This window comes from Myotis myotis, unplaced genomic scaffold, assembly GCF_014108235.1.
Source record: "Myotis myotis isolate mMyoMyo1 unplaced genomic scaffold, mMyoMyo1.p scaffold_m19_p_14, whole genome shotgun sequence".
NCBI lineage: Eukaryota > Metazoa > Chordata > Mammalia > Chiroptera > Vespertilionidae > Myotis > Myotis myotis.
Window position 1 is genome coordinate 9761119 of NW_023416318.1, and position 10620 is coordinate 9771738.

A 10620-nucleotide genomic window follows, 5' to 3' on the forward strand; every position below is an offset into this window, starting at 1 on the left:
ACCCCCAATCTGCCAGCTCCTCCCCTTCTTCACTCAGTGTCCTTGGGCCCTGGAAACTAGAGCAAACTCAGCCCCACAGCCTGCCACCCCTTAGGGTTCCTGGGGACCTCAAATCTGCCCACTGCTACCTTCAGAGCCTCCCCAGTGCTTGCTCTCACACAGCAGCTGTGGTAAATTTTAACCGCTGGTGTTTGCCTCCGCCCCCAACCCCCCTCCGGGGCCACCATCTCCTCCCTCACTAGCAGCAGATAACTTATCATTTCCTCAGAAAATAAAGGCTGAGCGGCTGGAGCTTCCGGCTCCCACCCCAGTCAAGCCCCGGCCTAGGGAGCGCTCCAGGGCAGTTAGATAGAACTTCCTCCTTCAGAGGTGAAGGGCCTGATGGAGGCTTTGAAACCACAACTCCTGCCAAATGCCTTTCTGAAGATCCTGGTGCAGATGTGGCCCCCAGTCAGACCTGGAAAGGCTCTGGATGGCGGCCGCCACCGAAGTTAAAAGCCGGGAGATTGCGAAGTAGCCACAGGATATCCGACTACTCAGAAGCCATGGACCAGCTGAGTCCACACAACTGCTGCTGGATTCCAGGAATACATACCTACCTGTCTAGTTTTCACCTGCCTGCCAGGATGTTCATCTCTTCTGAGCTCTTTGGACATTCTCGCCCCCAGTTGTGTCTTCCAAGGACCAGTCCTTCCCTTATCTCGGGGAAGGAGATATGCCCAAAGCTAAGGCTTCCCTGGTGATCCTGCTTTCCCTCCCCAAACAACTTTCTTCTGCATCACATAAACATACCCAAGTCTTCCCCCAGCTGTTTAAAAAGGTGAGGGGATTAGCCCAGGAACATATACGCATAACCCATGGACAGACAACAGTGTGCTGATGGTCAGAGGGAGGGGGTTGGGGCTGGGTGGAGGGTGGGCAAAGGGGTAGAAGGTGGGGAACACCTGTATTAGTGTCAGCAATAAATAAAAATAATAATAAAAATAAAATAAAAACAAAGGGAGACAACAACAAACCCTTAACCCTCTGTTCCACCAGATTCCATTTTATAGTGCTCTTTTCCTCCCCAGTGAAAGTTTATTTAGAGAATAAAGAATTATTTGGGAAAGTTTAACATTCACAAGGTTTTTTTTAAAAAAATCAATATTAAGAAAGCACAACCCTAGCTGGTTTGGCTCAGTGGATAGAGCGCCGTCCCGTAAACTGAAGGGTCCCAGGTTCAATTCCAGTCAAGGGCACTTGCCTGGGTTGTGAGCTCGGTCCCAAGTAGGGGGAGTGCAGGCGGCAGCCAATCAATGATTCTCTTTCATCATTGATGTTTCTATCTCTCTCTCCCTCTCCCTTCCTCTCTAAAATCAATAAAAAAAATTTTTTTTAAAGAAAGCACAGAGTGAAAATGTCATTTTCACATTCCAGTCCTCTTCCTAGAGGCCACTTTTCTTACCATTTTCTTACATGCATAGAATTATGTCTATTTTATATCCTTTTTCTGTTTGGTTTTATTTTTTCGGTTGGTTGGTTGGTTGGTTTTTGGTGTTTTTCGTTGTTGTTAATCTTCACCCGAAAATATTTTTTTCATTGATTTTTAGAGCATGTAAGGGAAGGGGAGAGAGAGAGAGAAACTTCAATGTGACAGAGACACATCCATTGGTTGCCTCCCACACTCACCCCAAATGGGGCTGAGGATCTAACCTGCACCCCAGTCCATGCTCTTGACTGGAAATCGAACGTGGCCAAAGCTCCAGTCACTGAGCGACACTGGCCAGGGCTCCTTTCTCTGTTTTAAACTTGCTAAATAGCATAAATAGATCTGCCTTATTTGTTAAACATCTCCCAATGTACTCCAAAGTACACATAATAAACATATCAAAATTTATTTGACAATTCTTCTATTAACAGGTATTTGGATCTATCTTATACTATTTCAAAAACATTGTAGTTAATAATCTTGTACACATGTCAATTTTTTAAAAAATATATTTTTATTGATTTCAGAGAGGAAAAGACTGGGAAAGAGATAGAAACATCAGTGATGAGAGAGAATCATTGATTGGCTGCCTTCTGCACGCCCCTTACTGGGGAATCGAGCCTGCAACCTGGGCATGTGCCCTTGACCAGAATCAAACCCAGGACACTTCAGTCCGCAGGTTGATGCTCTATCCACTGAGCCAAACCAGCTAGGACCACATGTCAATTTTTATATAAATATTTCTGTAAAATAAATTCCTAGATGTGGAATTATGAGATCAAACTGTGTGCACATTGGGAATTTTAATTGCTATTGTCCACCATAGAAAATATATCAATGTATATTATATCTTACTAGAGGCCCAGTGCACAAAATTTGTGCACTGGGGGGTGGGGGGTCCCTCAGCCTAGCCTGTGCCCCCTCGCAGTCCAGGAGCCCTTGGGGGATATCTGGCTGATGGCTTAGGTAGTCAGACATCCATAGCACTGCCACAGAGGTGGGAGAGGCTCCCGCCACTGCCGCTGCATTGAGCATCTTCCCCCTGATGGTCAGTATGCATCATAGCAACTGGACTTTCCGCCATTGGGCTTAAACCCACCAAGGGACCCCACTGGTGCATGATCGAGGCCAGGGAGGGACACAGGAGGTTGGTCAGCTGGGGAGGGACTGCAGGAGGGCTCCAGGGCCTGTCTGGCCCATCTTGCTCAGTCCCAATCAGCTGGATCCCAGCAGCAAGCTAATCTCCAAGTTGGAGTATTTGCCCCCTGGTGGTCAGTGCTCTTCATAGCAAGCAGTTGAGCAACCTTAGCATTCATTAGCATATTATGCTTTGATTGGTTGAACGGCCAACTGAATGACCAGACACTTAGCATATTAGGCTTTTATTATATAGGATTGCTGTCAGCAATAAATAAGAATGATTTTTTTCTAAGACCCATATCAGCATGCTGAGTTAGCCAACATTTTTTTATCTTTCTCTATCTTAGTGAAAATGATATCTTAGTGTAGTTTTAATTTTATTTTCTCTTACTAGTGAAATAATCTTTTCTCAAATGTTCAAGAACCTTTTGTATTTTCTATAAACTGTCTTTTCATATCTTTTACCCATTTTTACATTGAGTTTCTCTTTTTCTTATTGATTTGTGGTAAAATAAATATAAAATAAAATGTGCCATTTTAACCATATTTAAGCATATAATTCATTAAGGGAATTCACATTGTGTGCAACCATAAATATCATCTTTCTCCAGAACTTGGCATCTTCCCAAACTGAAACTCCATACCATTAAACAAGAATTCCCCACTACTAAATTTATCAGCTTTTTCTTTAGATTTTTTGAGTTTTATATAATATATAAAAAGCTTTCTCTTTTCCTGGATTTTACAAAAATTCTATTCTTCTTCTTCTCCTTCCCTCCTCCTCCTCCTTCTTCTTCTTCTTCTTCTTCTTCTTCTTCTTCTTCTTCTTCTTCTTCTTCTTCTTGTTTTTCCAATGCTTTTCTGTACTGGAGGCATTGATAGGGTGGGGGCTTTTATAAAATATCAGTGCCTCCATTACCTCCAGAGATTCTGATTTAATAGATTTCTTTTTCAAATCCTCTCCTGAGTATATATTTCCATTGATTTCTAGAGAGAGAGGAAAGGAAAGAGAGAGAGAGAAACATGGATCAGTTACCTCCCATACGTGCTCCAACTAGGGATTCAGTCCACAACCTTTTGGTGTAAGGGTCAACACTCCAATCAACTGAACCGCCCAACCTGGGCTATATAGATAATTCTTTTTTTTCTTTTTTCTTTTACTATATTTTTATTTATTTCCGAGAGGAAGGGAGAGGGAGAGAGAGATAGAAACATCAAAGATGAGAGAGAATCATTGATCAGCTGCCTCCTGTGCACCCGCTACTGGGGATCAGGCCTGTAACCAGGGCCTTGACTGGAATCGAACTGAGGACCCTTCAGTCCACAGGCCGATGTTTTATCCACCGAGCAAAACCAGCTGGAGCTAAATAGATAATTCTTAAATAAATTCCCCAGGTGATTCTCAAGCTCAGCCAGTATTGAGGACCAGTTTTTGCATATTTAAGATTTTGTCTTTTATATTTAAGTTTTTGATTCATCTGGAATTTGTACTAAGGTAAAGTGTGATATGAAACTCAACCTAGTTTTTTTTCCCTGAAGGCTATTCAATTATCCTAATACCATGTAATAAATCTAAACTACCAAAACTGACTTCAGAAGAGAGAAAAATTCCTGCTCCCACCGCTTAATATCTGGGTGATTTGGAGCAAGTTATTTAAACTCTCTATGCCTCGGTTTTTTCATCTGTAAAATAAGGATAATAATACCTCATAGAGTTATTTTGAGAATTAAAGAGCTTCACACATTTAAAGCCCTTAGAACAGTATTGGGCCTTAGTAAAATGCCATTTTAATATTTGCTACTATATTTGCTACTACTTATTTGGCTCAGCAAATGAACATGTGCAGAGCCAAACCAGATAAGATAAAATGTTATGTAATCATTACACTTTTAAAAAGTTTAATTTAAGTGAAAAGAGATATAAAATTAACTTATCTAGATTTTTTAAAAATGTATATGGTAAACAAACACTAAAAAATACTAACATGTTAACAGTGGTTATATTTGGGTGAAGAGAGATCATGAATTCTTTTCTTTTCTTTCTTAATGTTTCCTATATTTCTCCATTTGCCTACAATAAGCAGGTACTGCTTATATTCAGGGAGGAATGAAAAGTTTAAAAAATTGCTAAATAAAGGGTGTTAATCTGGATTCCACCCCTCAACATATATGTTGCCCTGCCCAGCACTATTCGAAGAGCTCCTTCTCTATGTTACATCCATGTCATGGAGTTTTCTGGGGAGCGAGGGCCCAGCATTAGGACTCTGCCTCCCGGCTGGTATGCAGGGAATTTTCTGGGCTATTCTAATCCAGCTAATTGCCCCTCCATCCAGCCTGCATTGTGCTATCACTGTATCAACCAGGTCATTAAAGACCTTATCAAAAGCCTTCCAAATGTCTCCATTTGTTGGGTCAACAAATATGGATTGAATCTCTATTATGCTCCAGACTTTGAGTCTATCATGTTTCCTTAATAGGTGACTCTAGAAACAATATTAAGAAGAGAAAAAGGTCAGGCTGACATATTTTGTTTTTTAAAATCTCAGGCTGAATGCCAAAGACGGACGCTTTTTTAAAAGTCTCCCAAACTATTATTATTATTTTTTCCAAAAGCACTTCAGCGGCCAGAGGAGTGAGAGCTGTTCCTTTTTCAATCCAGGGGCCTCCAGAATGTCAGTCTGTTGTTACCAAACGCACTGGCAAGTGGAGTCATGGATTTGGCAAACTAACTGCAGTGTTAAGTCTCTCTCTGCTGGAACAAGGTGAATGTCAATCTCTGCTTCTGTAGGAATCCGGAATGTAGGATTTTCTACTGTAACTACTCCAACTTCTATTTCTCAAGGTTTGAAATCAGTTGATAGAACAGTAGACAGGCATGTAATCACAGTTTCCACTGTCTGTTCAAATGTTGGTCAAATATTTTCTTCGCTTTTTTTTTTCAAGAAAACTGTCTGACTTGGTTTAACTTCTGCTGCAGTGGCTTGAAACCCACAGTTGTCACCTGAGGGCCTTGTTCTTCCTCTAGTCTATACCAATTAAAATCACACAGCATGCCCTAGCCAGTATGGCTCAGTGGATAGAGCCTCGGCCTTGGACTGAAGGGTCCCGGGTTTGATTCCAGTCAAGGGCATGGACCTCAATTGCAGGCTTGATCCTCGGCCTGGACATGCCGGAGGTAATCACATGGATGTTTCTCTCTCTCTCTCTCTCTCTCTCTCTCTCTCTCTCTCTCTCTCTCTCTCCCCCCCTCCCCCCAACCCTTTCACTCTCTCCGAGAATCAGTGTAAAAATGTCCTTGCGTGAAGATTAGCAAAAATTTAAAAAGTAAAATAAAATCACACACCAACAAAGAGGCCTCATTTTAGCCTCATTGCGCGTGTAGACCTGAGAAATATCAGCAGTTCTTTTACACGGCGTGTCCACAGGAATCTCATAGCCCCACTTGTCCTTCCAATTAGCTGCCTCATAGCATGTCCTCTGTACTGAGGCCTGCTAGCCACTGCCATTCCGGCTGCCACACAGCCATTGTTTTTGGTTATCTTGAATTAGTGAGTCACCGTGCTGGAATCCAAAAATTTATCAGGTATTTCCTACTGTGTGACAATTACTGCACATTTTTTCCCTCTGGCAGCTACTGATGTAAGGCCACCCTGGTTAGTAGCCTTAAAAGCATATTCTAGCCCTAACCGGTTTGGCTCAGTGGATAGAGTGTCGGCCTGCAGGCTGAAGGGTCCCAGGTTTGAGTCCGGTCAAGGGCATGTACCTTGGTTGCGAGCACATCCCCAATAAGGGGTGTGCAGGAAGCAGCTGATCGATGTTTCTCTCTCATCGATGTTTCTAACTCTCTACCCCTCTCCCTTCCTCTCTGTAAAAAATCAATAAAATATATATTTTTAAAGAAAGCATATTCTACTTGGTAGGGCCAGCCATTGGGTGATAAAATGGTATTGTGATGGTCCAAACCAGTGCTAGAACCACGAAACGTGTTGGTGTACCCACTATGTCAAGTGCGTCTCTGGGACCCGTAGCTTTGGCACCAGGATTGTTAGTATTTTTGTAATCTAGTCTAGATCTTGTCTGTACTAAAGCCAAACTCAGCTAGTGGTATTTGAACAAGCTGTGTTCTTCTCATCTGTGCAACCAAATTACTTTTATTCAGCTCTCTTCTTCCTGGCCTCTGTCTCTCCCTAAAATGGCTCAGAGAGCACCACTGGGACCAGTCCTTTATCCTGCAAACCTTCCAGGACCTGGGGTATAACTTCTTAGTACCTGGAATCTAGAACTCAATGAAAGCAGCAAAATCCTGGAAAGTCTTCCCTTATTTTGGCCTCAATGTGAAAGAAGGTCAAGGAGATTCCAGGCATTTTTAAAGTGCTAAAGAAAATCTCTCCCAACTCACTCAAATTCTTTGCAAGTATGAACTTCCAATTACCATTGGAAATGTTTATTTTTAAAATAAAATAAAATCTGAAAATTAAGGTAGATCTATTCTTTTTTAATTAATATATTTTTAATTGATTTCAGAGAGGAAGGGAGGGAGGGAGAGATAGAAACATCAATGATGAGAAAGAATCATTGATTGGCTGCCTCCTGCACTGGGGATCGAGTCTGCAACCTGGGCATGTGTCCTTGACTGGAATCAAACTCAGGACCCTTCAGTCCACAGGCCAACACTCTATCCACTGAGCCAAACCAGCTAGGGCAGATCTATTCTTTTCTAATGCATAAATGACTGCTATAAACTGGCAGGTAATAAATCTATACTTCAAAGAGCTGAGTTGTGATTACTTGAATGAATGAGTACTCTATAGTAACATAAAATAGGTCTATCTAACACAAACTACATATGACAGGTACCAACTATATGAGAGCACTTTCCACTTAAGAATTTAGAAAGGAGCCCAGCCCGTGTTGCTCAGTAGTTGAGCATCGACCCATGAACCAAGAGGTCCCCAGTTCAATTCTGGGTCAGGGGACATGCTGGGGGTGCAGGATCCCTAGTAGGGGGCATGCAGGAGGCAGCCAATCAAGGTTCCTCTCATGGATGCTTCTACCTTTCGATCCCTATCCCTTCCTCTCTCTCTAGAATCAATAAAAACATTTCAAGAATTTAGAAGGAAATTAAATATATGACCCAAGGTTCTTTGTAAAAGTGGTCCAGAGACATTTAAAACAATGCTGTCTCTAGCATGGTATCTTAGTGTGGCAAGTAGAAACTTTTTCCAGGGGTCATGGTTTGTGGCAGCATCTATTTTACATACACAACTCAGGACTTCTGAGAGCTTAGAGAGCATGAGTTTCTTAAGTGATTCCAGAAATCTGATCTCTAACAGTGGTTCTCAAATTGGAGTATGCCTCCGAAGTCTCTGGAAGAAGTCCCCACCCCAGACTTTCTGACTCAGCAGGTCTGGGATGCAAAAGAATCTAAAAGCTAAGAAAAAGAAAGAAAAGGGTGAGGGGCACTCTTGTTGGGGTGCCTGATGCTTCTATCACTAGGCGCAGAAAGAGCAAAGGGGGGAAGCAAGACAGTAACAGCTAACATTTGAGAGAGGTTCCAATGTACTTATTCTTTTGTGCGTCGGTTCATTTACGCTTCCATCAACCTGAGGAGACAGGTATCCTGATCATCATATTCACTGTCATCATGTGCTTTCAACAGATGAGGAGACTGATACACACACTCGTAATTGGAAAAGCCCAGATTTGGACCCAACAGTTTCAACTTCCATGTTAGCATGGTTAACCGCACCTGAAGAATCTTCCTGATAAATGTGAACCCGCAGGCACTCACAACCTATCCTGAGGCTGGAGGCCTGGACCCCATGAGCACACACCCTCCTAGGCTTGTGGAACTTCTTGGCAGACTGAGGACAAGACCGTACAATCAACAAATATTGATTATAGGCCACATTGCCACGGGCATTTTATACACATTATCTCTATTCCCAATACCCTCCAAGATAGAGTTTTGTCATGTTCCCATTTCATAGCTGTTGCAAGAATTAAAAGAATGTACCTAAAATGAGCACTGAATAGAAATTCATTCCGTTATTGCCCCTCCTGTAGATGCCTTTTGCTGCCTCTGGCTACATTCCCAACAAGCTTTAGGCAGCTTGCAGTGGCTTTAGGCCTTTATTGCAGGTGCTCGCTGCATTTCCTAAGTTGTGCTAGGGCCCAACACTCATATGTGGCCGTGGCTTCAAATCTGAGTTTCCAGGTCTTCCCCCACTCACCCACCCAGGGATCTGCTGATGATAGGGTGAGGTTAGGGCGTGGTGAAGGCGGAGAAAGATGTGAGCTTCAAGGAGCAATTGCTTTTGGAGAGAGTTTCATGACTTGTTTGCTTTATTTTTAATTTGAAAACCACTGACTTGTAGCATTGTTTTTATGAGGGAAAAAGTATTTCAAGTTCCAGATCAGACACTTAGGACACAACCTGTTCCTACCGTAGATAACAGAATGACATAATCAATGAGCCAGTATCAAAATGTGGCAAGAGGCAGTGAACCAGTACCTGGCCCCGCAACCCAGAATCAAAAGCATTCCAAGCTCAAGAGTAGCTCATGTGATGGCTCCTTTTTCCTCTTTTACCTAAGCTCATCTATTTATTCAACAATGGTTTACCCAGCCCTGCTACGAGCCAGCAGCAGAGGCCAGCATTGAAAACACTGAGACAAGTAAATCCTAGGCCCCTCCTTCAGGCAGCAGTGAACCTGCTGGGAGGGATGAATGGGGAAGCCATGGAGTTCTAGTAAGAGGGGCAGGAGTGCAGAGACATGGAGGAGGGCTCCAAGGGGAATGATCAAACGTTGTGAGGAAGGTAATGCTGAATTGAGATGGAAAAGATGAGTGTTAGAAGTGGGGTGAGCCCTAGCCAGTTTGGCTCAGTGGATAGAGCGTCGGTCTGCGGACTAAAGGGTCCCGGGTTTGATTCTAGTCAAGGACACATACCTCAGTTGCAGGCTGCCGGCCCTGGTTGGGGGCATGCGGGAGGCAACCAATCCATGCGTCTCTCTCACATCGGTATTTCTCTCCCTTCCACTCTCTCTAAAAATCAATGGAAAAAATATCCTCGGGTGAGGATTTTAAAAAGAGAAAGAAAAGAAACAAGAAGTGGGATGATTCTAAAGTGCAGAGCACAGCATGGAAAGGCAGATAGAAGGCACAGGTACCACACCGGACACTTGCCACCCTAATTTCTTCAGGATGAGAGGGTCATGCCCATAGTCCCCTGAACTGGCAGCCTCGATGGCCTGCTTTATGCCTGTGTTTCCAAGTTCCTCTATCCCAGCTCCTTTATCACTGTGCCTCATCTTCCATCAGACTCCCTTTTGGCCCTTAGCTAGCCTGGACTTTGCCCCAGTATGGCTACAACTCTAGTTTGCCTAGAAGCCAATGCCCTGGACAAGTGAGGACAGGTATAGGTGTCTTCTCAGCTCTCCCAAAACCTGTTCCTCCCCACTAGGTAGCTGTGGGGCCAGTACTGCACCCCTCCCTGCTTATTCTTCCATAATGCCTATTCCTGTGCCTACCAGCGACACTGAATCCAGTGAGAGGGTAAGAAAATGAAAAGATCAAAAAGAAACAATTCTTGAGAAGCGGACAAAGAAATGAGCAGAGAAAATTCCCGCTAGAAGCTAACTGAAAATGGACACTGGTGTCTTCACTAAGAATTAAAAATAGAGCACTGACCCAGACATGTGGCTCGGTGGTTGAGTGTTGACCTAAGAACCAGGAGATCATGGTTTGATTCCTGGTCAGGGCACATGCCTGGGTTTCTGGGCTCGATCCCCAGCAGGGGGCATGCAGGAGGCAGCGGATCAATGATTCTCTCTCATCACTGATTTTTTTTTTTCTGTCTCTCTCTCCCTTTCCCTTCCTCTCTGAAATTAATAAAAATATAAAGCACTGGAGACATGTGAGCACAGGAGTGGCCACCACTGGTCCGTACATATTTTCCTGTTCAGATTGTATCTTTGATTTTGATAAGTTTTTTAAGTTTGCAAAAAAAA

At 43.2% G+C, this 10620-nt stretch overlaps 1 pseudogene; it reads right to left on the bottom strand.

Annotated features, from left to right (window-relative positions):
- Positions 1-5292: 5292 nt before the first annotated feature.
- Positions 5293-9921, bottom strand: LOC118669395 (annotated as a pseudogene).
- Between the last annotated feature and the right edge of the window lie 699 nt (positions 9922-10620).